This window comes from Suncus etruscus, chromosome 5, assembly GCF_024139225.1.
Source record: "Suncus etruscus isolate mSunEtr1 chromosome 5, mSunEtr1.pri.cur, whole genome shotgun sequence".
NCBI lineage: Eukaryota > Metazoa > Chordata > Mammalia > Eulipotyphla > Soricidae > Suncus > Suncus etruscus.
The window spans coordinates 135,714,493-135,722,968 of NC_064852.1; the positions used below are offsets into that span (position 1 = coordinate 135,714,493).

The 8,476-nt window shown below is 39.9% G+C and overlaps 1 pseudogene; it reads left to right on the top strand.

Moving 5' to 3' along the window:
- Nucleotides 1-4,519: 4,519 nt before the first annotated feature.
- LOC126008702 (cyclin-dependent kinase 4-like) lies at nucleotides 4,520-8,090 on the top strand (annotated as a pseudogene).
- Nucleotides 8,091-8,476: the final 386 nt, after the last annotated feature.

The following is an 8,476-nucleotide window of genomic DNA, read 5'->3' on the forward strand; positions in this document are numbered from 1 at the left end:
TTTTTCTTTTGCTGGGAAAATATTGCGATTATAATTCATATAGGTCATTGGAAAAGTGTTCTGCATAACTGGATTATTATAATGTGCTAAAAGATGGCACTTGTATCTCATTGGCATGTAGAGAGCTCATGTGAAACCTCTTTGATCTTTGTTGGCTTTTTAGCTGCAAGGATTTGGAAATCTTTTTGGCACTGGCAAAGACAGAACTTGGGAGGCTGTTTATAGTTGGTCAATTTTAGCAATGGATAAGAAAGTCTTTGTTGAAGCCAGTTTGTTAAAACACAGTGGACAGCGTGTTGTCTTAAACATTTTTCTCATACCAAAATACCCCCAAATTGTTGCCAACATCCAAAAATATTTTAAAAAACATTTATTATCTTCTCGGTTTATATTTTACCGAGATAGAATGCTGCAACCCTCTTGAGTTTTAACAGTTTTTTATAGTAAAAGTAATTTTTCATGATGTAACTGATATTATAACTATTCAGCTGGAACAAACCTTCAAAGCCTATTTGTTTGCTGTTTGATTAACATTCCCTAATTCTAACTAAAAGAATTCTGAGTCATGAAATGTCTATTGTGAAAAAAAAAGCATGAATAATGCAAAAGGCATAATTAACTGGATTATCAGGATACTCTTGCTATTATTTTTCTCATTTCTAATAAAAATACTCAAAAACTATTTCTAATTATATGAAAATTTTAATAAAATACCCCACTAAAAATTGAAAAGCCACATAACTATCACAAACACAATGAAGAGATATTAAAGAAAAAACAAAAATATATACCAAAAAAATATATATGTATATTTTTTGGTTTTTGGTTTTTGGGTCACACCCGGCAGTGCTCAGGGGTTACTCCTGGCCCCACACTCAGAAATCACTCCTGGCAGGCTCGGGGGATCACATGGGATGCTGGGATTCGAACCAATGACTTTCTGCATGAAAGGCAAACACCTTACCTCTATGCTATCTCTCTGGCCCCAGAAATATATTTTTCTATGAAATCCTTATTTCCCTTTCACTAGATTCAGATATAGCTGACATAACTAAGTTTAAGTTGTGCAGCATACTGACTTGATGTGCTTGACTACTATAGAGTGATGGCTATGATAATGTTAGCTGAGTCCTCTGTTAGTCATAATTTTGTTTTTTTTGTTGTTGTTATTGTTTTTGTTTTCTGGGTTACCCAGCTGTGCTCAGGAGTTATTCCTTGCTCTGCTCTTAGGAATCACTTCTGCAGATTTAGGGTACCATAATGGGTTCCAGGGACCTAATCCGGGTTGGTTTCTTGTCAGGCTAGTGCCTTGCCTGCTCAGTCCTATCACTCCAACCTTCTAATTTTCTTGTGATGAGAACATTTAACTTAACTCTCTTAGCAACTTACAAGCACATAATACAGTGTTGTAAATGCCAAGCACTTTTCTGTATTTTCAATTCTGAAATTATTAATGGAATTTCCCCTCATTCTATCTGCTGCTTCTCACCTCATCTGGTAACTACCACTGTCTATTCCTACAAGTTTGGTTTTTCAAATTACACATAATGCATATTTGTCTTTTTGTGAAATTCTCTTTAGCATAGCTTGGACCTTAAGGTTCACTAATCTTATTGTAGATGACTTTATTTTTTATGATTGAATGCTCTTCTATCTCTCATGGTTGAATAATATTGTACATATCAAATTTTTATTCAGCTGTTGATGAATATGTATTTTTTTTATGTCTCGCATGGATATGCTGTTTCTCTTAAACTTTGTCTCTCAAAGTGACATTGGTTCTTTTGGTAGAACTAGACTTTGACTTGTTAGTAATTTACACTAATTTATACTCCTGAAAGTTTATAAACTTCCGTTTCTGCCATCTCTTTACCTATAGATAGTATTAATTTGGGGGGAGGGGAAGAAAAGGGTTGAGCCACAATTAACGGTGTTTACAGCTTCCTCCTGATTCTGCATTCAGGGAACACTCCTGGCAATGCTCAGGGGACCATCTGTGGTGCCAGGGATTTAAATGGGATAGACTGAATGCAAGGGAAGTACCTAAATTTTGTTTCTGTCTCTCTGTCTCCCTCCAGCCCCTCAGTCTGTCTCTCTCTGTCCCTGTTATCTATAACTTCTCATTTTAATGAGTGAAAAATAGTGTTAGAATAAAGCAAAATATCTTATATGCACATTGATTTGGGTTATTTTTGGGTGGGGAAATTGAGTGTTTAGACCACATGCAGAGGTGCAGAGGGGTTACTTCTAGCTCTGCACTCAGGAATAACTCCTGGTCACGTTCAGGGAACTATATGGGATGCCAAGGATCGAACCCAGGTTGACCATGTGCAAGACAAATGCCCTACCCAATGTGCTATTGTTCTGATTCTTAGGTACATTGATATGTAAGAGATTTTTCAGCATATTGACACATTTGGCTTTTTTTTAACATGTATTTGATAAATGTAAGTTTTTCATTTATTTTTTTACATGATGATGTGACATGGATCTTTTGTGGATTCATTCTTTAAAATATTTTTTGTTTTGTTTTTGTTTTGGGGCTACTCCCAGCTACTCAGTGATTACCCTTGGTGGTGTTTGGAGACCATCTGAGATGCTGGAGATTTGAGTCTGGATCAGTTGTATGCAAAGGCAATGCTTTACCCACTGTACTATTGCTTCAATCCCTGTTCTTTAAAATCTTTGATGTATTATTTTGGTGTGACGATCTAGAAGAAACTAGTTCATTCAAAAATAATTATTTGTTAAACACCTTATTAAACCTTATGTGTAAATTATATATCATTTAATTTATATTGCTTATATATGCATGCTCAGTGAGTTCTAATTATAGGCTTGCAATATGGTCAGCACTTGGCAGAGATGAGACTGCTCTTGGGGCCAGAATGATAGTACAGGGATTAAGGTGCTTACCTTGCATGTGGCTGACCCTGGTGTCACTTGGTCCCCTACGCACTACCAGGAGTAGTGCCAGCATAGCCAACTGTGTTTCAGAAACAAAAACAAAGCAAACCAACCCTGTGCTCTCAATGCTGGGCAACAATAAATAATAATAAGTAATATAATAAGTAATAATCAAGTAGCTCATTGGTTCATTGACTTTACAACCCCAGAAAGTCTTTACTTTCCAGCTGAGACTTCCCTTTACAGCACAGTAGAGTTCTAGAGATGCCACAGAGCAGAAAGGAACTTAAAAAACTTGTTACAATTCTTGACACTTACCCTGACCAGTGTAAGGTCTTTCCTTCAGACTTCATTCTCACTTTCCCAGGTTAGCACTGAAGGAGATGCAAGGTATGTCTTCGTTTTGCTACCTGGTAATCAGTTGTACATGAGGCTGAATTAGTTGTACATGAATTGAACATGAGGCTATACACTGGATGAAGGTCAGGCTCACAGATGGATGGTCGTGCTGGGGCTAAAACTAGGGCTCTCTAGTTAGGGTTAGGGGTCCAAGGGCTCTTGGTTACACAGGTGACTGTTGTTCCAAGAAAAATTGGTTCTGTTCATGAGTTTTTTCAGTGATTGGAGATTGGGCAAAAAGTGGTGAGTTCAGTTAGAAAACTGACAACTATCATGACAATGGTAGTGAGTGAGAAGTAGAATGCCTGTCTCGAATACAGGTGGGTCGTTTGGAGGAAGGGGATGGGGGCATTGGTGGTGGGAATAGTGCACTAATGAATGGGGGTGTCCTTTTTTATAACTGGAATCTAATTACAAACATGTTTGTAATCATGGTGCTTAGAGTTATTAATTTAAAAAAAACATGTTGAATAAGTGATTGTATTGGACTGCATTGCTTCTTGAAACATTTAATAGATTAAAGAACTCTTTGAATTTCTTTTTTTTTTTTTTTTTTTTTTTTTGGTTTTTGGGTCTCACCCGGCAATGCTCAGGGGTTACTTCTGGCTCTATGCTCAGAAATTGCTCCTGGCAGTCTCGGAGGACCACATGGGATGCTGGGATTCAAACCACTGTCCTTCTGCATGCAAGGCAAACACATTGCCTTCACGCTATCTCTTCGGCCCCACTCTGAATTTCTTTTAAAGAATTCTTCATTAGAAACTCCCCAGCTGAAACAGAATGAGTCTATTATTTTACCAACACAAGTACATATAGTGAATATATATATGTTAAAATATATATGTATGTATGTATGGATATATATGTATATGTATATATACACATATATGTATATACACACACACACATATATATATATTGAAAGGGAGTCACAACAGCTGTGCTCAGGGCTTACTCCTATGCTTAGGGTTCATTCCTGTCAGGGCTCCTGGGACTCTGTGGTCCCAAGGATTGAACCTGGGATAGCAAGGGCCCTCCCTGCTGTACTACCTCTCCAGCCCCAATCTGTAGATATTTAAAAATGTATTTATTTCTGGAATTTTTCGTTTAAGAGGTAAACTATTCCTGCATATCCAAGAAGCTATGTAGGTAAGTTGTGATCTACTACGGCCATTTTTCCCTGTGCATGAAGACCAGTCTGCTTTAGCCAGAAATGACCGTCATTCATACTCTCAATAACCAGAGCCCTGGGGACCTGTGTCAAATTCAGCTTGACTCCCAAGCTTCTATACTGTTTATTTGGCTCAAGAAGTCAGCAGGGGAGGAGGAAAGGAGTGAGATAACTTGGGATGGAAAAGTTACAAGTGTGATAACCAACTTGGAAAGGATCTAGAAGGAAGCCTTTTCTCCTAAAACTGCAAGTATTTGCAATGCTCACGGATGTCTTAAGGGGTGGGAAATTAGCATAACTTCCTTCTCTCACAGCTAGATCTTCCCGACTCCCAGTGGGGCTTCTCTTTGAAATAGGAGTTGTGTGTGGAAAGGATTCTCAAGGCTTGGAAGCCAGGAAGAAAAGCAATAAGCCTATTTCCCATCCAAAGCGTAACCAAATACAGCTGGACTTGACTTGGAGGTGCTTGAGAGAATTGTTATTAGTGGTGCTTTTTCGAAAGTGAATGTACGTACATTACCAGGGAAGGGACCTAAAACACAAGCTAGCTTTACAGTTACAGACCAGTATGTTAAGTAAAGTTTAATATTAATTTGGGAGAGGCTCCCCAGTATATATGCAGAAGTGTGTGGGACAAAGAATGGCACTTCTCACCGTACTCTATTTAAACTTGAACATAGCAATGTGAGGCAGGAAGGCCACTTGGTGTGCTTTAGAGGATCACGACCTCATGTATGTAAAGCATGCACTCCAGCCCTTTAAGCCCTATTTTAAGTCCTAAATTAGTTTTCACATTTTAATTATTTCTCTCTCCCTGTTACAATGAACACACACTTGGTTATGGTGCTCACCAGGGGCTGCATATGTTCATTGCACACACACACACACACACACACACACACACACACACACACACACACACACAGCCTTGTGACATGGGGCTCCCACACAGGATTGCTGCAGGCTCGGTGCTCAGCATATGTGGGGCTGGATGTTTGAACACAAGAATTCATGCTCACAGAGTGGGTGCTTTGCCCTGAGCTATCCCCTCCTCCACAAACTGGTCAGCTTTATATCTAGGAAAAGAAACCTCAGAATTAATATTTTTTTAAGGACAAAGTAATTATTAGCATAAATCCAAACCAGATTTCCAAATACCCAGAGGGCACACTATACTCCCAGCTTATTCCTGTTTCTTTAACTGAAAAGGTCCAGTTTCATTGCTACCCCAAGGTTGAATCAATCAGGAGACAAAGTGATGAGTTGAGAAGGCATGTTCAATTAGCAGCAAGATCGGAAGAACTTTCTTGGAGATCCGTCTTGTTAGCATGGTCAAAAGGAGCAGTTTACAAATGAAAGCAAAAGATTTTTTTTCTCATATAGAAAGGGCAGGTTTAGTGAACTGGTGGGTACTGAGGTGACAAGTAACTTCCCTGTTTTACAAAGGTCCTTGGAGTCACACTACACTGCAAATCTAAACAAAGATTTCAGGCTAAGGATTCATTTTGCATCTCATTTTCTTTGTAGTAGGCTTAGTTAGTAGTACTTAGTAGGATAAGATAAGGGACCTTCCCTACAATTTCAGAGGCTCCTGTCCTTAAGATTTTTCTGGTTTTTAAATTTTGTGTTTGTTTTGGGTCTAAACCTGAGAGTGCTCATAGGCTAGTCCTGACTATATGATTAGGGACTACTCTTGGTGGTGCTCTGGGAATTATCTGGAACACTGGGTATTAAATGGATTTGCAAGGTAAATGCCTAGCAAGGCAAGTGCCTTAATCTCTGTACTATCTCTGGCCACTCCTGGTTTTTAATTTTGAATTCAGCTTTTCATTTATTTTGGGCAGGTTTTATTTCCTCCTCCTATGCTAGTTATGTTCAAGTTTAAGCGATTGGTTAAGCAAATTAAAATTCTCTGGTGTTTTGTCTATCTATAGGAGCTATAACAAGGAAAATATAGCTAAATCTGAAAATATATAATGCATCCTCCTTGTATGACTGTAAGTGGACATATTTCACGACGTTTGACATATCATGCTACAGATAAATTACATTGTGGGTTTTGTATTACTAAACAGACTATGCTGAATAATAACCTATTTGTATGTTTGCCATCTCTGTGACAGTAGCTTATATCTGAATTGTCGGTAACACATGATCAACAGTGAAGTGGAAGGGAGGAAAGGAGGCATTTGATCCAGAGCAATTAAAGTTTTTGTTTTGTTTTGTTTTGTTTTGTTTTTTGGGGCCACACCCGTTTGATGCTCAGGGGTTACTCCTGGCTAAGCAATCAGAAATTGCCCCTGGCTTGGGGGGACCATATGGGACGCCGGGGGATCGAACCGTGGTCCTTCCTTGGCTAGCGCTTGCAAGGCAGACACCTTACCTCTATCGCCACCTCTCCGGCCCCGCAATTAAAGTTTCTATGTAATGTAACTCCTTTCCCTCCCAAGGAGTACATTGGACCAATAATAACATATTTTATTAGTTTGAGTAAAAAAAAAAATTGTTACTTAAAAACAAGCAGAGTATAGCAATATGCTTTATTAGCTCAATATTTTTCCAACATGATTGTTGAGGCTAGAGATTAAGGAGAAATTTAACCAGTGATCTGAATTATGCTTTCACTTTTTTTGTTCAAGAAAAATTTTAAATCTTTTTTTTTCATTATTTATTGGTATCAAAACAAAAATTTTAATGGAAGAAAACAATCATATTTTTCTCATTCACAAAAAAAAAATTTCAAGAGAATTAGGTCTCTCCGCTCACCCCCCAGTTCCCTTGTGCCTCTTCTGCATCTGGTCACAAGGTGAGGCTAGGGTAAAGGGGTCCTTCTAGCCACGGCCTGTTATCTCTGGTCTGGCCTGCAGAGTTCAGTGGCCCAGACAGTAGTGGAATAATCATTCCTAACAGGAAGCGCTCAGCTTCTGGCACATGGTGAGGTTACATTGGATTGAGAATGTCTGTTGACCTCTTGTGTGAACCAGTGGCTGAGATAGATCTGTCGGTGCCTGTGGGACAGTATACATGGCCCCTGGTCCCCACAGTGGCTCTAGTGGAGCCCCTACTAAAGAAGGTGCTGAAGAGGCCTCCTCTTTGGTACCAGAAGGGATGTGGCATTTTGGAGGCAGCTGGAGGCTTCTGAGCACCTCAGTGTTGTCAGGCTGATGGGCCCCCAGTTGGATAGACCAAGAACAAAAGGGCCCTGGTATTTGAGCCTATGGACCAAGACCTGAAAATTTACTGTCTACGGATCCCCACCAAGCTTGTCAGTGAGACCATCAAGGAGCTGATATTTCTAAGAAGTCTGCATTTTCTTCTTCATGCCAACTGCATTGTTCACCGAGACCTGAGTCAGAGAACATTCTAATGGCAAGTGGTGGAAGAGTCAAGCTAGTTGACTTAGGCCTTCCCAGAAGCCATAGCAACCAGAGAGCTCTCACAACTGGGTATTGCTCCCCTGGTACCAAGCTCTGGATGTCCTGCTGCCTGGCTATGCAATAACCCTGAGCATTTGGTCTATTTTGGCTGCATCTTTGCTCAAATGTCCTGGTGAAAACCTCTCTTCTGTGGAAACCCAGAAGCTGACCAGGTCTACACCCTTAGTCTGTGGTAGCTAAGGTGTAACAGTGTGGAGCACAGAGGCTGCTGGAGATGCTGACCCTGAACCACACAGGTGCATCTCTGCCTCCCAAGCCCTGCCACCCTCTTACCTCCAGATTGGAGACGGTAACCTGGAGTGAGTAGTGGGTAGACTACAGTGGGACAGGAAGAAAAGCTATAATTTCTCTTTGAGGATCCTTCATTGGGCCCATCTCTGCCTCGTTTGAGGCTGGAGAATTTTTCACCTACAGTTTGGAATAGTTTGCTGCCTTAATAACATTTTTCCCTGTCCCTCCTTCTGAGATTTATTCTTCTGCTCTTCTCTTTCCTTAGACCGGGGTTGTGCCTTGTTTTTCCTACCCCTACTTGGCACTGGAATCTTTTTAATACAAGAAACAC